Source organism: Microtus ochrogaster, linkage group LG4 (assembly GCF_000317375.1).
Source record: "Microtus ochrogaster isolate Prairie Vole_2 linkage group LG4, MicOch1.0, whole genome shotgun sequence".
NCBI classification, from domain to species: Eukaryota; Metazoa; Chordata; class Mammalia; order Rodentia; family Cricetidae; genus Microtus; species Microtus ochrogaster.
The window spans coordinates 23,035,167-23,053,235 of NC_022030.1; the positions used below are offsets into that span (position 1 = coordinate 23,035,167).

General features: G+C 50.0%; 1 protein-coding gene across 1 annotated transcript in view; it reads left to right on the forward strand.

The window, feature by feature from the left end:
• Positions 1-18,069, forward strand: part of Sipa1l3 (signal induced proliferation associated 1 like 3) — a 206,510-nt gene that overhangs the window by 102,717 nt on the left and 85,724 nt on the right. The window lies entirely within an intron of this gene.

An 18,069-nucleotide genomic window follows, 5' to 3' on the forward strand; every position in this document is an offset into this window, starting at 1 on the left:
CGGGGCAGGCTGGAGGGGGAACCAGCTGTGGAGACGGGGCAGGCTGGAGGGGGAACCAGCTGTGGAGACTCACTGGGGCAGACTGGAGAAACCATTGGGAGATAGATGATGCCAGGTGAGAAGAGCCAGTCTATCTGCGGAATGAGTCCCCCGTGTGTGACATTCTAAACGGAAGACTTACATAGTTGGGCCATAGATGGACTGACCATGGCTAGGAATGGGGTATTGGTGGGAGGTGGGCATGGAAGAAGCAAGAACCAGCATGAGGACTTTACAGAGGACAGGGATGAACCCATGGACTCACTCAAGGCACCCTCCCTGCTCCTATCATGGTGGTGAATACACAAGCATGCACGTGATGAACTAGGAACCCTGAATAATGGGCTGGCAAGATAGTTTCAGCATGTCCTGGTCACCCAACTTCAGTCTTGGGAACCCATATCCAGATTGAAGGAGAGGACTAACCACAGCGTCTTCCTCTGGCCTCCACACACCCTTCATGACACCTGTGCACCCTCCTGCCACACACAAATGATAATTTTTAAAAAAGAAAAGAAGCCGAATGTGGTGTAATCCTAGCAGGGCAGCACCCAGTCCTTAGAAGATCCATGGACAGGAGGTTAAAGTTGGTGGGGACAGGGGAATAGCCACAAATTCAAGGGCAGCTTAGGCTATGGTAGTAAGTTGTAGACCACAAGGGCTGTAGAGTATAAGACCATCTTAGAAAACAAGAAAAAACTCTGAATAAAATCAAGATTGCATTTTAGTTAAGATACTGTTCTAGAGTTTTATCCAGTGTTAGCATTTACAAACTATAATTTAAACATAAAACATATATATTATGTCTCACAATTCCATGTGCGTCTACAATAATCTCCCCCCCCCCTTGGGTTTTTCAAGACAGGTTTTTTCTGTGTAGCCCTGGCTGTTCTGGAACTCACCTGCCTCTACCTCCTGAGTGCTGGGATTAAAGGCATGCACCACCTCCCAGCTCTACAATAATCTCAATAAAAATTTTATTTGATGAGATTCATTGGCTCCCAGCATACCCAGACTCAGTAAGTGGAGCTGCTGTTAGCCCTGTTTTCCTGACCTCATCACACCAATCCATGCAAGCTGCTCATGAAGTGTAGACTACCGCCTTGCTAGACTCCAGCAAGGGCCTCTAAGAATTTGGGGTGTGTGTGTGTGTGTGTGTGTGTGTGTGTGTGTGTGTGTGTGTGTGTGAGAGAGAGAGAGAGAGAGAGAGAATGCAAAATCTAAAAAAAAAATCTCATTTGTGAAATTGCTAGTGATACGTGATGATGTATACCTGTAATCCCAGCATTTGGGAGGTAGAGGTAAGAATGTCAGGAGTTCAAGGTTATCCTGGGCTACATAATGAGTTATTGGCCTTCCTGGACTACATGAGACTCTGTCTCTAAAAAAGAGAAAACCTTTTCTGTGGTGCTGGGCATGGTATGACATGTCTGTGATCTTAGTACTGGGTGGGGGCATGAGGCTCAGACAGGAGGAGCTGGAGTTCTGGGCCAGCCTGGGCTACAAAGAGAGGCCTTGTGGGTGTGGGGTGGGAATATAAAGTTTTCAGAAAGACAGGAAGAGAGAAAGGAATGAGGAGGGTTCTGTAGATATGGGAAATGGGCAGAGCTTAGGAGACCATGGACAAGTGGTCAAGAGTTGACCCTCAGGCCAGACATGGAAAAGGGGGTTCAGGCCTTGGGGAGAGCTGACCAGATTTTGCATTTCCTTGTGATTCTAGTGGCTTTCCAGAGATGGGGGTCTAAGAATCGGATGTGAGAGGCCAGCAGGGGGGAAGACGGCAGACGAGCCCCAAATAGCAGGGTCCAGGGTGGCTCCAGGCCCTGGCTGCTTCATCACTCTCCCTCATTTGCCCACACACTTAGCAGGGTGAGGAAGGAAGAAAGCTGCCCTGGCTCCAGCTTCATCATCCTGTGGAAGTAGGTTTATCTTCATCACTGGGTGTCGTGATATTTCATTTGTATTTTAATACATAGAGCTTGCCTGAAGATCAGAGAGCCACACCGGTCAGCCATACAGACCAGGCAGTGGTGGCACACACCTTTAATCCCAGTAATCACACTAGTTAGCCATAGAGGCCAGACAGTGGTGGTGCACTCCTTTAATCCCAGTGATCACACTAGTTAGCCATAGAGGCCAGGCAGTGGTGGTGCACTCCTTTAATCCCAGTAATCACACTAGTTAGCCATAGAGGCCAGGCAGTGGTGGTGCACTCCTTTAATCTCAGCCCTAGAGACGATTATAAAACGGGAGGAGACAGCTCTCAGCTCAGTCTCATTCTGAGATTTCTGGAGGCAGGATCGCCATTTCGGTCTGAGGTAGAGATAAGAGCCAGTGACTGGCTGCTTTGCTTTTCTGATCTTCAGTTTGAACCCCAATATCTGCCTCTGAGTTTTTGTTAATTGTGTTACACCTGGGCCTCTACAAGGCCCCAAACATAGGTGAGCTAGTGAGACCCTTTCCTGAGAAGCAGGGACAAGGAAGAGGTGCTGTTTGGGGTGGTGGGGACAATTTGCTCAGTTCAGGACATCTGAAGATATCAGGACAGTTGTAGATATGTTGAAATTCATTAAATGTCACTGGCTATGGTGGTTTGAATAAGATATCCCATACCATTGACTGTGGCATTTGAATACTTGGTCACCAGTTGGTCGTCCCCCCCAACTGTTGGGGCGATCTTAAGAGGCTTGGCCTTGCTGGAAGTGTGTCACTAGGGTGACATTTAGAGTTTGCTTCCTCTGTTTCCTGATTGTGGTCTGAGACGTGAGCTGTTCCTGCTTCCATGTCTGGTGCTTGCTCACACTTCCCCACTATGATGGCGATGGCCTCTTAGCCCTCTGGAGAAAAGTAGCAAATACACTGGACACGGTGGCTCACACCTGTAATCCCAGCACTTCAGAGGCCAAGACAGGAGGATCAGAAGTTCAAGATCATCCTCAGCTATCTAGAGAGTTCCAGGCCAACGTCTGAGACAAAACACGAGAAAAGAAAAAAACCAACCCCCACACAAGTCATCAAATATATTGTTAAAACAGGTACATTTTACCACATGTGAAATGAACTCAGGACCTTTGGAAGAGCAGGCAGTGCTCTTAACCGCTGAGCCATCTCTCCAGCCCTTCAGTGATTAAATAAGAGTTACACACTGTCAAATGACATTTGTAATGAAATGGCCATGTGTGTGGCACTCTCTGCTCAGTGCTTTCCAAATTCATGTGACAGGCTGTGTCAGTGCTTTGTGGGTCCAGGCACCCAACTGCTTACAGATAGAAAGCGATCAGACCCAGGGCCCTTTGTTCCCACTCTTCTTACTTGCCCTTTCATCTGATGGGGTGATGGGACGCTGGGAGTCTAGAGCGGTCCACGCGCTGAGGTCCTCAGGCCATGTGCCTTCTCAGAGCTCACAGCAGTGTCCCAGATCCTAAAGACCGACCTTTGATGCAGGAACAGAGCAGCTGCTGGAGAGCCAGCCGGCTTCAGGGCTGTCTGTCATCCTCAGCCCAGCAGCTGGGGACGAGCCCCCTGCTGCTATCAGGAGCAGCAGAACACGGGGACCTGCTGTAGTGCAGCAGCTGTTGTGAAGATGGGGGGAATACAGTGAGCCACTGCTGGTGGTTCCCACATACACAGGACTGCAAACCATCCATCTCTTTATATGGGGGAGGCTGGCCTTCCTGTTCCTGCTGCTGCTGCCCATTTCCCGCTTGTAGAGATCTTTAATAATCAAAAAGGAACTGGCTGGCCGGGTGTAGTGACACCTGTCTATAATCCCAGCGCTCAGGAGGCTGAGGCAACAGGATCACAAGTTCCAGTCCAGCCTGGACTGCATAGCAAGACCCCGTCTTAGAAAAACAGAGAAGACAGCTGGCTAGCCTGCACATCTCCATCAGGATTTTGTGCTTGCAAATAGCAAACACGCTGGCACCATCTAGCCAAATAGGAAAGGTGTTTCATATGTTCAGAAGTCCAGAGGTGGGTGACATCAGCAGCTCCACATGTGTGTCCCAGATACCAGCCCTCAATCCTGGCTTCTTCCTCACGTCCCTGGATCCCAGACTGGCTTCCAGTGACGTCTAGAATAGAGAGCCACGTGCTTTCTTGCCTACAGGCATTGAGAGAGTGCACGTGTTTCAGAGCCCCTTTCCCCTTGAGTGATAAATCCTTTCTGGCTACAATTGGTCCAGCTTAGGTCATGTGTCCCTACCAGTTGGCTAGTCAGATCAGAGAGGAACAACTCACCCTGTTGCCTTTGACCAATTAGAGCTGGGAAGTGGGGATTGAGCTGCATCTCAGTGGCCACCACAGGGTAGAGACTCTCTGCTCTGTTCCTGCCTGGAGCTCACACACTCACAGATGGCATCGGGCTCAACAGATTTGGTGGCTCTTGAGAACAAAGCAGTGTGGTTTTCCTTTGAAGAAGTACTGCGCCCTGTGTCCTGCTCCTCCTGCATGCCTCCTTCACCCTCCTATCCCCACAGGAAGAGCGGCAGAGACTTGCTACGCAGCTTGTCTGCTGTTAGAAAAGACGAGTACCTCCTCCCGTCCCCGGGTAGATTGTCTTCCTTTTTTCTCAGTCCTTCCAGCCACTACTACCTCTTTTCAAAGTGTCTGTGGTACAGCTGTGGCTATCAGCTGAGTGTGGTGGTGCATGCCTTTAATCCCAGCACTGGGGAGGCAACGGCAGGTGGATCTCTGTGAGTTCGAGGCTAGCCTGGTCTACAGAGTAAGGATAGCCTGGGCTATGTAGAGAGACACTGTCTACAGACAAGCATAAGCTTCCAGAAATGGCCTTGGATTTGTACTTTCTGTTTTTCATGGTTTTCACCCAACAGCTTGTGTTTGAGAGCTGGCCACATTGTTACGTGTTCTCTGCCACATCTCACGTTTCTAGTCCCCTAGTTGAGGTACTGAGTTGTCCACAGATCCAACCATAGCAAAAGTGCTTCACGTGTCCCCACGAATCTGTAAGGCCCAATTCAGGGTCACTGCTGGCCTTGGGCCATGGACAGGTTGTGGACAGGTTGTGGACAGGTTGGTGGCAGGTGTCCGTTCTCATTCTACCCAAGCTCCTGCCCATAGACTGCCCCAGCCCACACTCCTCACTTTAACATCTGTATCTCCTAGGGCACCACGGCTGGTGGGTACGTGTGTCCAGTGCGTGCGCATCCACAGTGGAGTGTGTCCGTTCTTTGCTTACGCTCGCCTTGTCAGTACGTCCATCCCTTCACTGGCCCTGGAGCCTAACAGACAAGCTGTGTGTGCTGCCGAGGGCAGAGCTGGAGAAGTTACCTTGGCTCTTTGCAGAAATCTAGAAGATCATGAATAAATCACAGATAATTGGAAATTGAGTTATTTATATATACTGTTGGAGTTTGGTTTTGCTTGGATTCAGATTGTAGTGGTGCCTTGGTTCTTTCCTCTTGAAGAAGGTATTTAATTTTAATTTTTAAAGGAGCCCACAGCTGAAGGATTTGAACTTTTAAAGGGGATTTTGGATTTTTTTTTATAGAGAGTGAATATTTTAAAGAGACTGAAATTTTAATGAGTTTGAATTTGTAAAGACTGTGGAACTTTAAAAATTATTCATGATTTTACCAGGCAGTGGTAATGCACACCTTTAATTCCAGCACTCGGGAGACAGAGGCAGGCGGATCTCTGAGGGTAGCATGGTCTGCAGAACGAGTTCCAGGACAGCCAGGGCTGTTACACAGAGAAACCCTGACTCAAAGAAAAAAATCGTGATTTTAATGCGAAATCTTAGGAGTGAATTCGAAGGGAAGGGTAGTGGCTCAGTAGTGATGCATTTGTGTGTCAAGTTGACAAGGGGTCAGTTGTACTGACTGGTTTTGTGTGTCAGCTTGACACAAGCTACTGTCATCAGTGAAGAAGGAGCCTCGGTTGAGGAAATCTCCTTATAGAACCAGCTGTGTGGCATTTTTTCAATTAGTGATCAATTGGGGGAGGGCCAAGCCCATGGTGGGTGGTGCCCTTCCTTGGTTCTATAAGAAAACAGGCTGAACAAGGCAGGGGAAGCAGGCTTGTAAGCAGCTCCCCTTCATAGCTCCACATCAGCTCCTGCTTTCAGAATCCTGCCCTGCTTGAGTTGCTGTCCTGGCTTCCTCCAGTGATGGACAGCAATGCTGACGTGTGAGCCACATAAACCCTTTTCTCCCCAGCTTGCTCTTTAGTCGTGGTGTTTCATTGCAGCAACAGAAACCCTAATTAAGACAAATTTGTGCCAGAAGTGGGGAGGGGGGGTGTCTGTGTGTCCACATCTATGAAGGAACCTCTGGCTGGGGAGGGGTATTGACAAGGAGAGGACTCAGCAAAAAAGCAGAAGGAATGGCAAGTTTCTCCAGACCCTGTACTGGTGACCCTGATTCCAGACACCAAGGGATTAATGCGTTCACACCCAAAGGTAATAAAGTGAGGTGTGTGTTTCAGAGCTGGTGGCTGAGCCAAGAGGAATTGGAATGCTTTGGGGAGTGCCTCCGGGGTGAACTCTGCCCTCACTCAGATCTGGCTCCAGGGTGCCCTCAAGCCATGGACAATGCCACTTTTACTTATGGTGCGAGGCCAGGAAAGCTTAGCCATTAAGAGCATTCTTAGTCAGTGGGCTGGATTTGAACTCAGCTTTGCCTCTATCCACAGTGTAGCCTTCCTTATATAAGGTACTTTTGTTTGTGCCTCAGTTTCTCATGTATGAAATGGGAATGGCAATAGTATCTCTCTAGAAGATTATACTGATCAAATGAGCCAGCACTGAACAGTGCTTAGAGCAGGGCCTGGTGGGAAGTGGGTCTCCTGCTGCCTGGGATTGTCTCAGTTGACCTCCACGAGGAGGGTCACACAAGTAGGTGTGACTAGTTCCCTGGTGTTACTCTTTTCTGGCTATTGTGTCTAAGGGGAAGCACCTGGTAGACAGGCAGCTCAGGAAGCCAATCAGGGCTGTCCCTGGACAGAACATGAGTTAGTGGATTGGCTAAACAGAGAAGAGTGATGGGGTTAATACCCAAGCTTCCAGTGGCACATCCCTGTCACTCAAGCACAGGTGAGGGAAAGAGAGTTTGAGGCTGGCCTGAGTTACCAGTAGTGGGACCCCCATCTTTGCAACAAGCAGAAGGCGATTGGGCGTGGTGGTGCACAACTTTCATCCCAGCTCAGGAGGAGAGGCAGGTGAATCTGTGAATTCAAGGCTAGCCTGTTCTACCTAGTGAGTTTCAGGCCAACCAGGCTATATAATGAGACCCTGTCTCGGGGTAGGGGATAGCGGGAGAAAGGAAGACAGAAAAGCCAAAACAGAAGCAGAGTTGCAGATTGGTGAGCCTTTGTGGTCAGAGGTGGTTTTCAAAGAGGGGACGTACCAGGTCCTTTCTCCGTGTCCTGTGTTTTGTTCTCATCTTGTTGAACACACACAACCTTCTTGGAAACCAGGAAACTTTCTTTTTCTGGGAGTGACACCTCTGATGTGTCTCCGGTTCATCCAACTGTGTGTGGTGTGTGTGTGTGTGTGTGTGTGTGTGTGTGTGTGTGTGCGCGCGCGCGCGCGCGCGTGTGTGTGTGTGTGCGCGCGCGCGCGCAAAGCTCCTGCCTCTGTCTGGGAGGGGGTTGTTATTGACAAGGAAAGGACTCAGCAAAAAAGCAGAAGGAATGGAAAGTTTCTCCCGAGCCCATGCTGGTGACCCTGATTCCAGACACCAAGGGACCATAGTCAAGATTGTGGACTAGTAGTAGTAGTGGCTGCAGTGTACGCCTTTAACCCGAACACTCGGGAAGCAGAGAGTGGCGGGACTCTTGAGTTCAAGGCCAGCCTGGGCTACAGAGCGAGTTCCAGGGGACACTCCAAAACTACACAGAGAAACCCAGTTTCAGAAAAAAAAAAAAAATTCAGACTGGCACTGTAACCTGGGCTGGAGACCACCATGCTGTGCTTCAGTGTCCTTATTTATAACCCAGGGACCTTGGTAGGACTGCTGTCTGTCAACATTGTCCCTTTGTAGCCTGGGAGGGAGGGAGACACCTTTCAAGTCTGCTGAACCCCCTGGTGGGCATTCAGACCCAGAGGGTGAAAGGGAAGTGCTGGGTGAGGCTACTCCTGTTTGTTAAGAAAGCAGACCCATTTACCTTCAGTTAACTAGAATTAACCCTCCAGAGCTGCTGCTTGGGTTGGGCGCCCTGCTGGCCCAGCCCAGTGCAAACTAAGAGGAGCAGCATGCCCTTGAATGTACCCACCAGCCCTGGCGTCCTGGGGACAACACTAGCAGAGTCCATCCTCACTTAGGAGGGTCTGGTTTAAGAAGGGAAGTAATGAATGACAGCACTCTGTCGTCCCCCTCCACCTCATCTGCAGTGGGAGTGACAAGGCCGCCCTGGGTTCTGCTGGGTCCTGGAGGGGAAGTACCTAATAGATGCCCTTTCTGCAATTGGACTGAGGCTGGCTTTAATGTAGAAAACTGTCACTTTTTGTTTGTTTGTTTGGTTTTATTTTTGGAAACAAGGATGACCTTGAATTACTGATCCTCCAATCTCCTGATTGGACGGGGGTAAGGGGAAGTAGGGGAGGACGACTAAGCCCTGTGCGGTGCTGGGGATCAGGCCCTGGGTTACTGTGGTCTAGGCTAGGACTATGCTAATAGTTAAGCCCAGCTCTAGTTTATCATTCTGAGCACTGTTCATGAAGAGAAGAGTATCTGTGGGGTGTGTGTGTGTGTATACTCTGCAGCCGTGGCTGGCCCCACACTTGGTAATAACTGCCCCAAGAATTTGGAGCTGAGCTGGAGAATGATTTAACAGCTCTTGCTGCCCTTGCAGAAGGCCCAAGTTTGGTTCCCAGAAGCATTTGTACCTCTAGCTTTGGGGTTTTCCCATGGCCCCACATGTGGTGCAATACACACGTGCAGACAAAGTCAGACTCTTCAGGAGGCAGATGCAGGAGGATCTCTGTGAGCTCAAGGCCAGTCTGGTCTACATAGGGAGCTCTAGGACAGCCAGGACTACTTTGAGAGATCCTGTCTTCTTTTAAAAAGAGAAGGAGGAGGAAGAAGAAAAGGAGAAGGAAAGAAAAGAAAGGAAAGGGGGTGATTTAAAGTAATTTGGGAAATAAATGGAAGTGTAAACAACTGGTCACTACTGTCTTCAGTTTTAACACGTGTTCCCAGCCTCTCTCTGAATGCATGTGTGTACTCTTTGCTGCAGGAGTGTTTATGGTCAGTGGATGTGGGGTCATGCTCCATAAGCCATCAGGGGGCCAATGCTGTTGCTTTGTTTCCCTTTATAATCAATGCCATTAATACTTTTCTTCTACTCTAGTTATTTCTTTGGGATCAATTCCCAGAAGTAACATTACTGGTTCAGAGGGTAAGAACATTTTTATTTTGGTTGCCACATTACCTGGAGAAAGGTTCCACTGCGTGTGTGTGTGTGTGTGTGTGTGTGTGTGTGTGTGTGTGTGTGTTGTGCATCTTGCAGTCTGTCTTCTTCCATCTGGCCTGATGCCCCCTCTCTGCAACACTGCCCAGGGGCAGAATGATACATAAACAGAGCAGCCAGCTCTCAGGATCTGCTAGCCAGGCCAGTAGGCCGCAGAAGAAACTGTAACCCTTCCAGAGCCTTCTGTGTATTGCTGCAGGCGTAGAGCTGGCATTCATGTTTCTGTCATCCTGTCCTACCGTGTGATCTGTGCTCCCCTCCTTACTGTGGGGAGGAAAGCAGGAGCCCACCTCCCTTTTCAAGGTGGGTGGAGGTCCCTTCCTCTGTCCCCCGATGACCTGTGGTAAGTTGCTCTGAGACTGTTCTGAGACACAGCCCTAGTCTCCTGTCCTGCCCTGCCTCGTAAGTGCTCTTTCCCCAGCAGGTCCAGAGGTTTAAGTCCACACAGACCCTGCCCATGATGGATGGGTGGGTGGGGGCTATGAAGGGAGTGAAAGCACTACCGGCCAAGGGCACTGTCTAGTGTAGTTCCACAAGTGTGCATCTCACACACCAGCCAGAACAGGTGCTTTTGCAGAACCAAAACAAATCCTCGGGTCTCCAGAGACAGATGTAATGGCTGAGGTTAGATCTCAGGGGTTGGAGAGATGGTTCAACAGTGAAGGACGTTTACTGGTTAAGGTCTAGAAGACCCACCCAGATTTGCTTCCAAGCGCCCACAAACTACCTTAAACAACAGTTCCAGGGCATCTGAAATCTCTTGTTCTCATAAAGTTATACAGGCACATACACATACACACATATGTAGACGGAAGTTTCTGACCCATCCAGACTTTGGACTGTGATCTTCAGTGGGTGGCTTGCTGCTTTGAGCCCCAGAGTTCTACTCTGTAAAGTGGGGGAGATAATAAGTCCCCCACAGAAGTGCCATGCAGGATCGGCAGAGGATAAAGACAACTCATTGATGAGAAACAAAGTAGGAAAAGGGGGAGATTGGTGGGGCTTGGGGGTCAGGACACCCCTGCTGTGGGAAGGCTTCTGGACTGGATGGAGCAGGCTGCAGCTGGACCTCAACTCCACAGATGTGCAGGGCAGGGCTTCTCCCACTGGTGACGTCTGGTGCTACCGAGTGGTGCTGCACCACCGAGGGGTCACAGGACCGACCTGGAGTCAGCCAGACCCAGGTGTGGGCGCTCTCCCTCTCCCGTCCTGAGTGCATTTGCCTAAGTGCTCCCTTGGTGGTAAATAGAGGCTGGAGCCCCAGGGGTTGCTGTCCTGTGCTCTGACAAGGATGTGGCAGTCAGGGATCAGGGGCCACTTAGGATAAACCACTGTGGCAGGAGGCCACCTAAGAGTCAAGGCTCAGTTTAGGGTATGTCCAGCACCCCCTTCTCTCTCTTCTCTCCCCACAGAAGCCTTTCTGATCACTCTCCTGGGGTCTCCACTCACACCCCCAATATCCTCCCAGCACACAGCCGTCCTCAGGTGAAGACTCCCCCGCCCCCCAGGAACAGGATGGGGCTTGAACAGCTGTTCTTTTACAAGGATTCCCTTTCTATGTTTAATCAAGATTGTCAAATATTGATTTAATCTCCAGGCCCAACAGATGTGATCTTAGCAGGTTTCGGTGGCAATTAGCTGGAATTAGCTTGCAAGTCAGGCTCCATGCTGACGGGACGCCATCTTCTGCCTAGGAGCCTAGCCTGGCCACAGGGGCAAGCCTCACAGGGGGAATTCCTCAGTGTTTTATCTGTGGGAACCACCCACCCACTGTTGTGCCTTATGAGGGCAATGGAGATACTGGGCAGCAGTGAGAAGCAGCAGCCATGGACTCCTGTGCTGTAGTTTGCCTGTGAGCTTGCTAGTGAGACACCCACAGGCAGCCTGGAGCAGAGGCTCTGTCCCCTGACATGTAGTTACCCCAACAGGCTCTTCCTCCTGCCTTTGAGGCCTGTCTCTGTCATACCTCCCCCTTTCTAGGACATAGCTGTTGCTCCTGGGTGGGCTGCTCCTGACTGTGGCCAGGAAGCATCTCTTTCCAATTGTGCATCTCCGAGTCACATTTGCAGAGAGTGGGACTGCGTCCAGACTGGAACAAGATGTTCAAGCCACATGTGCTCTGGGGGAGGTGTGACACCTTCACTCACCCATCCGGTCCCACAGGTGCTCCAGGGGCTACCTCCCCACCCCAGGCTCTGGGCTCCTGGGAAAAGGGGCTTGCTATTCCTGTAATTCAAAAGGAGCCGTTACAAGGCTGCATTTGTTTTGCTTGATGTATGGGTACGTCACGATGCAGTGAGTGTGCTGAGGCTTGACATAAGCAGATGTAGGACTGTGCTCAGACTGAAGCCATATCCTCTTCTGCATCTTAAAGATAGGAGTTGGAGGCAGAGAAAGGCTCCTCTTTGTCTGTGTGCCCGAGATCTAGCTAGTTTGGTGGCAGTCAGAGTGGAACTTGGGTGGTCTTCGCTTCAGTCCGCAATGCTCCAGCTGCTGTGCAAGGGAGACCTCCAAGAGTTAGCAGCGTAAACTCTCAAGGCGTTGACTCTTTAGCTGTGTGTGTCTCTCTCTCCTTATGAGCCTCTAACCTATATGAACTCAGCTGCACAAGAGAACAAAATAAAACAGAGACGTGGCAGTGTAAGCCTTTGAGTGAGCTCAGCCTCTGTGTGGCCTTAGGACTCACTGTGGTTTGGGTACCATGGCCCGAGAACAAGGCTCATACAGGGACTGCCCAAGTGTGAACTAGTGAGTCTCCAGAGTTTGTTCCATTTTATACACTCGGTCAGCCCAGCGGGTGCTGAGATGAGGCGTGCACCACCACACGGGGCACATCGGCTTTAAGACAAGGGTGGCATTAGCCCCTTCCTCCCAGCCTTGATCTGTGGGTTAAATAGGCCCATACATAAAGCCCCTGACTTAGCATGCTGCAAGCATGCATTCGGGCTGTCAGCACGCAGTCCGTGCACACTCTCATTCCCAATTTCGGGCTCATGGACATCTCGCGTTTCTCCTCCACTGCTCTGCCTCACTTTTGCTACAAGTGCTTCGTCCTTCCTGGACTGAGTCATCCAGGTTCACTCAGCCTATTCTCTGCTCATGCATATTAGGCCGTTGAGGCTCTTCTGTTCGCAGCCCTGTGAACGCCCATGCACCTGCCTTGACATGCTGTGGTATAAAAATAAGATAGAACGCACACTAAGAATTTCAGTGTGTGATTTTTATCCACGATTCCTCTTCCCCAAGGGAAAAGAGTCATGCCTATTAAACACCCTGAAAAGCAGGGCAGGTGGCTAGAGCCGGGTGGAGTGGACTGGCTGTAGATACACACTGCCCTTTTCAATTAAACACACGAGTCCTCTGAGTTCTTTGGCACTGAATACAGAGCAGGTTTGCATGGTCAAGGCCTGGATCGCTGTTGTGGGGCTAATGACTGTCTTTGCATCGACTCCTCCTAATGAGATTGGGGTACTTAACATGGACCCTGGTATTGCTCAAACCTCCACTGACTTGGGCAACCAGGAAGTGTAGCCTCACAGCATACTTGACTTTCATTTAGAGCAGAGTGGTCAAGGATGGGAGCCAAACTTCCATGGTTTGAGTCCTAACTGTGCTACCTGCCAAACGGGGTGACTTGGTCATGTTACTGTCCTTGCCCCATTTTTGAAATGGGTACAGTGGATGTCCCTACTGTGTGGAGTTGTACAGCAGGAAAGGATAGGACACACCTAACATCATGGCCCTATTTCTCCAACCAGGACTAGAGCCACCATCCCTGGCCCCCTAGTTAGGAAATAACTAGGTCTTCATTGCTCCCTTTAAATGTGATCTGGTCACTTGCCGCCCAGTGGGTCCTGCTGACTGCCTTTGCGTCACCCTTTGCTGACACTGGGCCTACCCTGCCTTTCTCCCACTCACTCTTTCTCAGCCACTTTCTTGGCATGTGATCCCAGGAGCCAAACTTGGTAATCTCATTCAGACACAATGTCGTGAGGAACATACAGAACCATGGGGAGGTCAGAGGAGCAAGAGTAAGTAAGGACCAGGAAAAGCTAAGCCAGTGTCCCAGAGTGACACTCTGTAGGCCCAGGTGTACTGTGAGCCTCCCATGGTTTCAAGATGCACCCCCTCCCCTCCCCCAAGTTCTGCCCCCCCTGCCCTGTTTCTATACTGGGGGGGGGGAGCTCCCTCCAAAGCTTTCTGGAAGAATGGGAGTGCAAATGGAGTCCAGAGTGCTTGGGACCAAAAAGCAGCAGTGGAATTTTCCATTTGTAGCATCATGTTGGCACATGGACCTTTAAAAATTAATAAATAAATAAGGGGGGCGGTCTCATGTCCCAGAATGGCCTTCAAGCCACGGATGTCCTTGCACTTCAGATGCTCTCTGTCTCTACCTCTAGGGCTAGGATTAAAGATGTGCATCCCTGTGCCCACTTGGCAATTACAGTGTTTCAGATTTTCAGGTTTGGGGTGTTCAGCCTGGGAGGGCAGTGGTGATGGAGAAGCAGGAATGAGGTTGTGTCACTGCCAGCAGTGGTCCATGGTTCACACCACTGTTGGAGCCTAGCCATTTGGTTTTTGGGCACATACCATGCTTCTCTCATAATTGGTTGCCCTTTTGGGAAGACCTCAGTGTGTTTTAACATGGGACAACTCACCAAGCCCCAGAGGCTGTGGGCACCACTCAGCACAGCACAGAGATCCAGCTCCGTGCAGAGCCCCCAGCTTGTAGAAATCTGTGTGTTGACAGCAAGGTGTGATCTACAGTGTCCACAGAACTGGAAGCCAGATTCCATCAGGAGAACTCATCTGTCAGGAGTGCATGCCACAGCAAGTCAGGTTTCCAGCTAAGCCACCCCAGCCCTAGTGTGACCTCAGAGGGAAAAAAGTCTCCATCTGTGCAGTACCTGGGCCACATAACCCTCCATGAGCACAGCTCGGCACAGGCCATCCTGGGAAGCATCCTTGTGTTCCGGAGCTAAAGCTTTAATGGTAGACTCAGCCCATAAATGAATATGAACAGGAACATTTCCACCTTGTGACACCCGCCAGTCACCAGAGGCTGCAACCCAGCCTCTCTCCCCACGTTTAGCCTGCCCCTTGCGTTGTGGACAGTCGTTGTAGTTTCTCAGTAATGCTCCTGTCTTAGTTAGGGTTTCTATTGCTATGATGAAACCCCATGATCAAAGCAACTTGGGGAGGAAACGGTTTATTTCACTCACCGCAGTTCATTATCAAAAAAAGCAGTGAGGGCAGGGACTCAAGCAGGGAAAGAGCCTGGAGGCAGGAGCTGGTGCAGAGGCCATGGAGGGAGCTGCTTACTGGTTTGCTCCTCATAGCTTGCTCAGCCGGCTTTTTTGTAGAATCAAAGACCCCTAGCCCATGGATGGCACCACCTGCATTGAGCTGGGACCTCCCCCATTAATCACTAATTAAAAAAATGCCCTACAACCGGATCTTATGGAGGCACTTTCTCAGTTGCCTCTCTAAATACTCTAGCTTCTGTCGAGTTGTCATAAAACTAGCAGGCATGGTGGCGCACCTCTATAATCCCAGTATTCCAGAGGACACTGAGGCAGGAGCATCACAAGTTCAAGGTTAGCCTGAGATACTTAGTGAAAGCCTGTCTAAAACAGGAGATGGAGGATGAAAGTTCAGGCCTGGGATGTGGCGCATCAGTGGAGTGCCTGCAAGGCTCAGAAGAAGCAAAGGTTCACTAATAGACCAGAAACACAGCACACGGCAGTGGTTCACCATGAAGAGCGAAGCCTGCCGTCTCTTCTTGTGGTACTAGGGTACACCGTCTCCCTTTCACAGATCAGAAGCCACTGAGGGAAATATGAAGCAGGGAGAAGCAGGGAGATGGGGGAACTCAGACACACGGGTTTCCTGAAATTCCTCCCAGAACTCTGCAGTGCACACTGGGTTTGTTGCTGTCACCCCTGCCGCTTTTGTGTTTTAGATGGGGAAAAATTGCATGAAATTCTAGATTTCTGATTGCTTTGGAAAGCTGGGGTGACCCAGTAGTCTCGGCTCTCAGATTGGAGTGTCTGAGGACCATGCCCCTGGTGTGTAGTTCGCAGTGAGCACCCCTACCCTCGCCCCTTTTGTCTTTCCTGTTTTTTTCCCTGGGGCATCTCTCAAGTTTCTCAAGGAATGTTCCTATACCCCTGACTCGTGGGCACCCACAGAAAACAGGCCATCTTGATCCCTCCCCTCCCTCTCCTACTTCTCCCCATCTCAGAGGCTGGTGTCTCTTCTGTTTGGGTCCATGAACCTGTTCCACAGGCCCCTCTTTGTTTTTCCCTGATGTTCACGCTGTACCTCTAAACAAATGTTAGAAAACACCTACTTCATGATTCATGAGCACACGGGGGCATCACTTTCTCACTAGACAAGCACTCTCGGGGTATCTACCAGAGTAGCTATGCCCAGCCTCAGAGACTGTGGTGGTTTGAATAGAAATGGTCACATAGGCTTATATATATGAATGCTTGGTCATCAGGGAGTGATACTACTTGAGAGGGATTTAAGAGGTATGTATGGCCTTGTTGGAGTAGGTATGGCTTTGTTGGGGTGAACTTTGAACTTTTAAAAGCCCAAGCTAGTCCCAGTGCCTCTCATCCTGCTGCTTTAGATCTGGATGTGGAACTCCCAGCCGCCATGTCTTGGCTACCATGTCTTCCTGCAGGCCGTCGTGCTCCTGCCTTGATGACTGTGGACTAACCCTCCGAAACTAAACCAGCCCAAATTAAATGCTTTCTTTTTATAAGAATTGCCGTGCTCATGGTGTCTCTCCTCAGCACTAAAACACTGTCTAAGACAGGATAAGAGACAGAAAAGTCACAGGTCACTCCTCCAGCCCAGGTGCTCAACCCCCACACCTCCTATATATCCCCCCCCCCACTGTGCTGTCTTGAATAAAGTCAGTCCTGCTAGCAGGAATAAGAGGCAGCTTCCTCTCCAGATAGTGAACTCTTTCTTTCCCTTCTTATCCAGCAGGGGGTTTTCATCCAAGGGAGAAACAGAGAGAAATGGTTCTGGGGAGAGTTAGAAATGGGAACTCCTTCCCTGTGGCCTGTGGACCAGAGTGTGTGCTTCACCCCTGGTCAGAATGACGCCATTTCCAAACAGTGCCAGGTTATCCCCCACAGGAGTGTGGGTAAGGGACACAGTTGTGAGCCATGCAAGTGACCTTACCACTCTAGAGCTGACAGCCTAGAGGTGGAGGCGGTCGGCAAACAGATACCGTGCAAAAGAGATTTGGTTGGTGGCAACTGCTAGAACAACAGGAAGAGAGCAGACTGGGTGACAGGCCTGGCAAGTAACATAGGTTGGAAGCACCCTGGAAAGGTAAGGAAGGCGCCACAGGTGTTTTCAGTAGTTAGGGGCCAGATCTATTGGCTTGTGGCCAGGAGAAGGAGTTTAGGTTTCTTTCAGAAGCAATATGGAGTCCTGGGAGGAAGGGGGCTCCGCGGGGAGGCTCTAAGATTGGACGTGAGTGTCTTAACCACCCCAGTCACTGGGAACATTTCCTTTAGCAGCTTCTCTCCAGGAGTTCTTTGGGGCTCTGGTTTTGTCTGTGTCATTTTCCCTCCCCTCCTGGCATGAAGGCCCGATCAAGTAGGCTGTAGAGCAGGCAGGCAGTAAGTCTGCCCTCTGTGCACGCGCAGTTCAGCCTACAGGAAATACAGGGAAAGGGAGCATGCTAAACGGAACCGCAGGGATCCTGAGGGTGGCCATCACACTGGACAAGACTCTGGTCCTCGCTCAAGCGGTACAGTGGGACAAAGGAAGATGTCTGTGGTGGAGTGGGTGAGACAGGAAGAGCATCCGCCAGGCAGAGGGGGCTCTTGTTTGGCTCCTCTTGAGCAGACCAACTCAACAAAGACCCTTTGAGATAGCAGAGACCAGGACCTGAGGCAGACAGTATCACTGGCTGATAAAGAATCCTGTGGGCTTTGGTGGATATGAAATGAGATGGTGGTGGTTCGTTCTTTCTTCCTTTCCTTTCCTTTCCTTTCCTTTCCTTTCCTTTCCTTTCCTTTCCTTTCCTTTCCTTTCCTTTCTTTCCTGACCTCTGGTAGAGGTGTGAAGTGAAAAGTGTTTATGGATGGAATGATCTGGTGGCTGGTGGTATACCCCAGTGGTAGAACACTTGCCTGACACATGGAGATTGATGCCATCCCCAGGAGTACAGAAAGTAAAAATGAAATCGTTTTAAAAATGAAGAGGGGCCAGCAAAATGGCTCAGTGAGTAAAGGCACCTGCTGGCAAGTCTGATGGCCTGAGTTCAATTCCTGGGACCTACATATTGGAAAGAGAAAACTAACTCCCTCACCATAGGTTCAATCCCTAGGATCCAAGTGGTAGAAGGAGAACCGATTCCATACTCCCATAGACCATCTGTAACCCCTACACATGCTCTCTGGCATTCAAGAGCAGACACAATAAATGAATGTTTTTAATACAGTAATGAAGGGGGGGGAAAGAGGTCTAGGAATGTAGTTCAGTGGTAGAGCGTACACCTAGGATGCATAGGTCTTAGTTTCTATTTACTTATTTATTTATTTATTTATTTATTTATTTATTTATTTATTT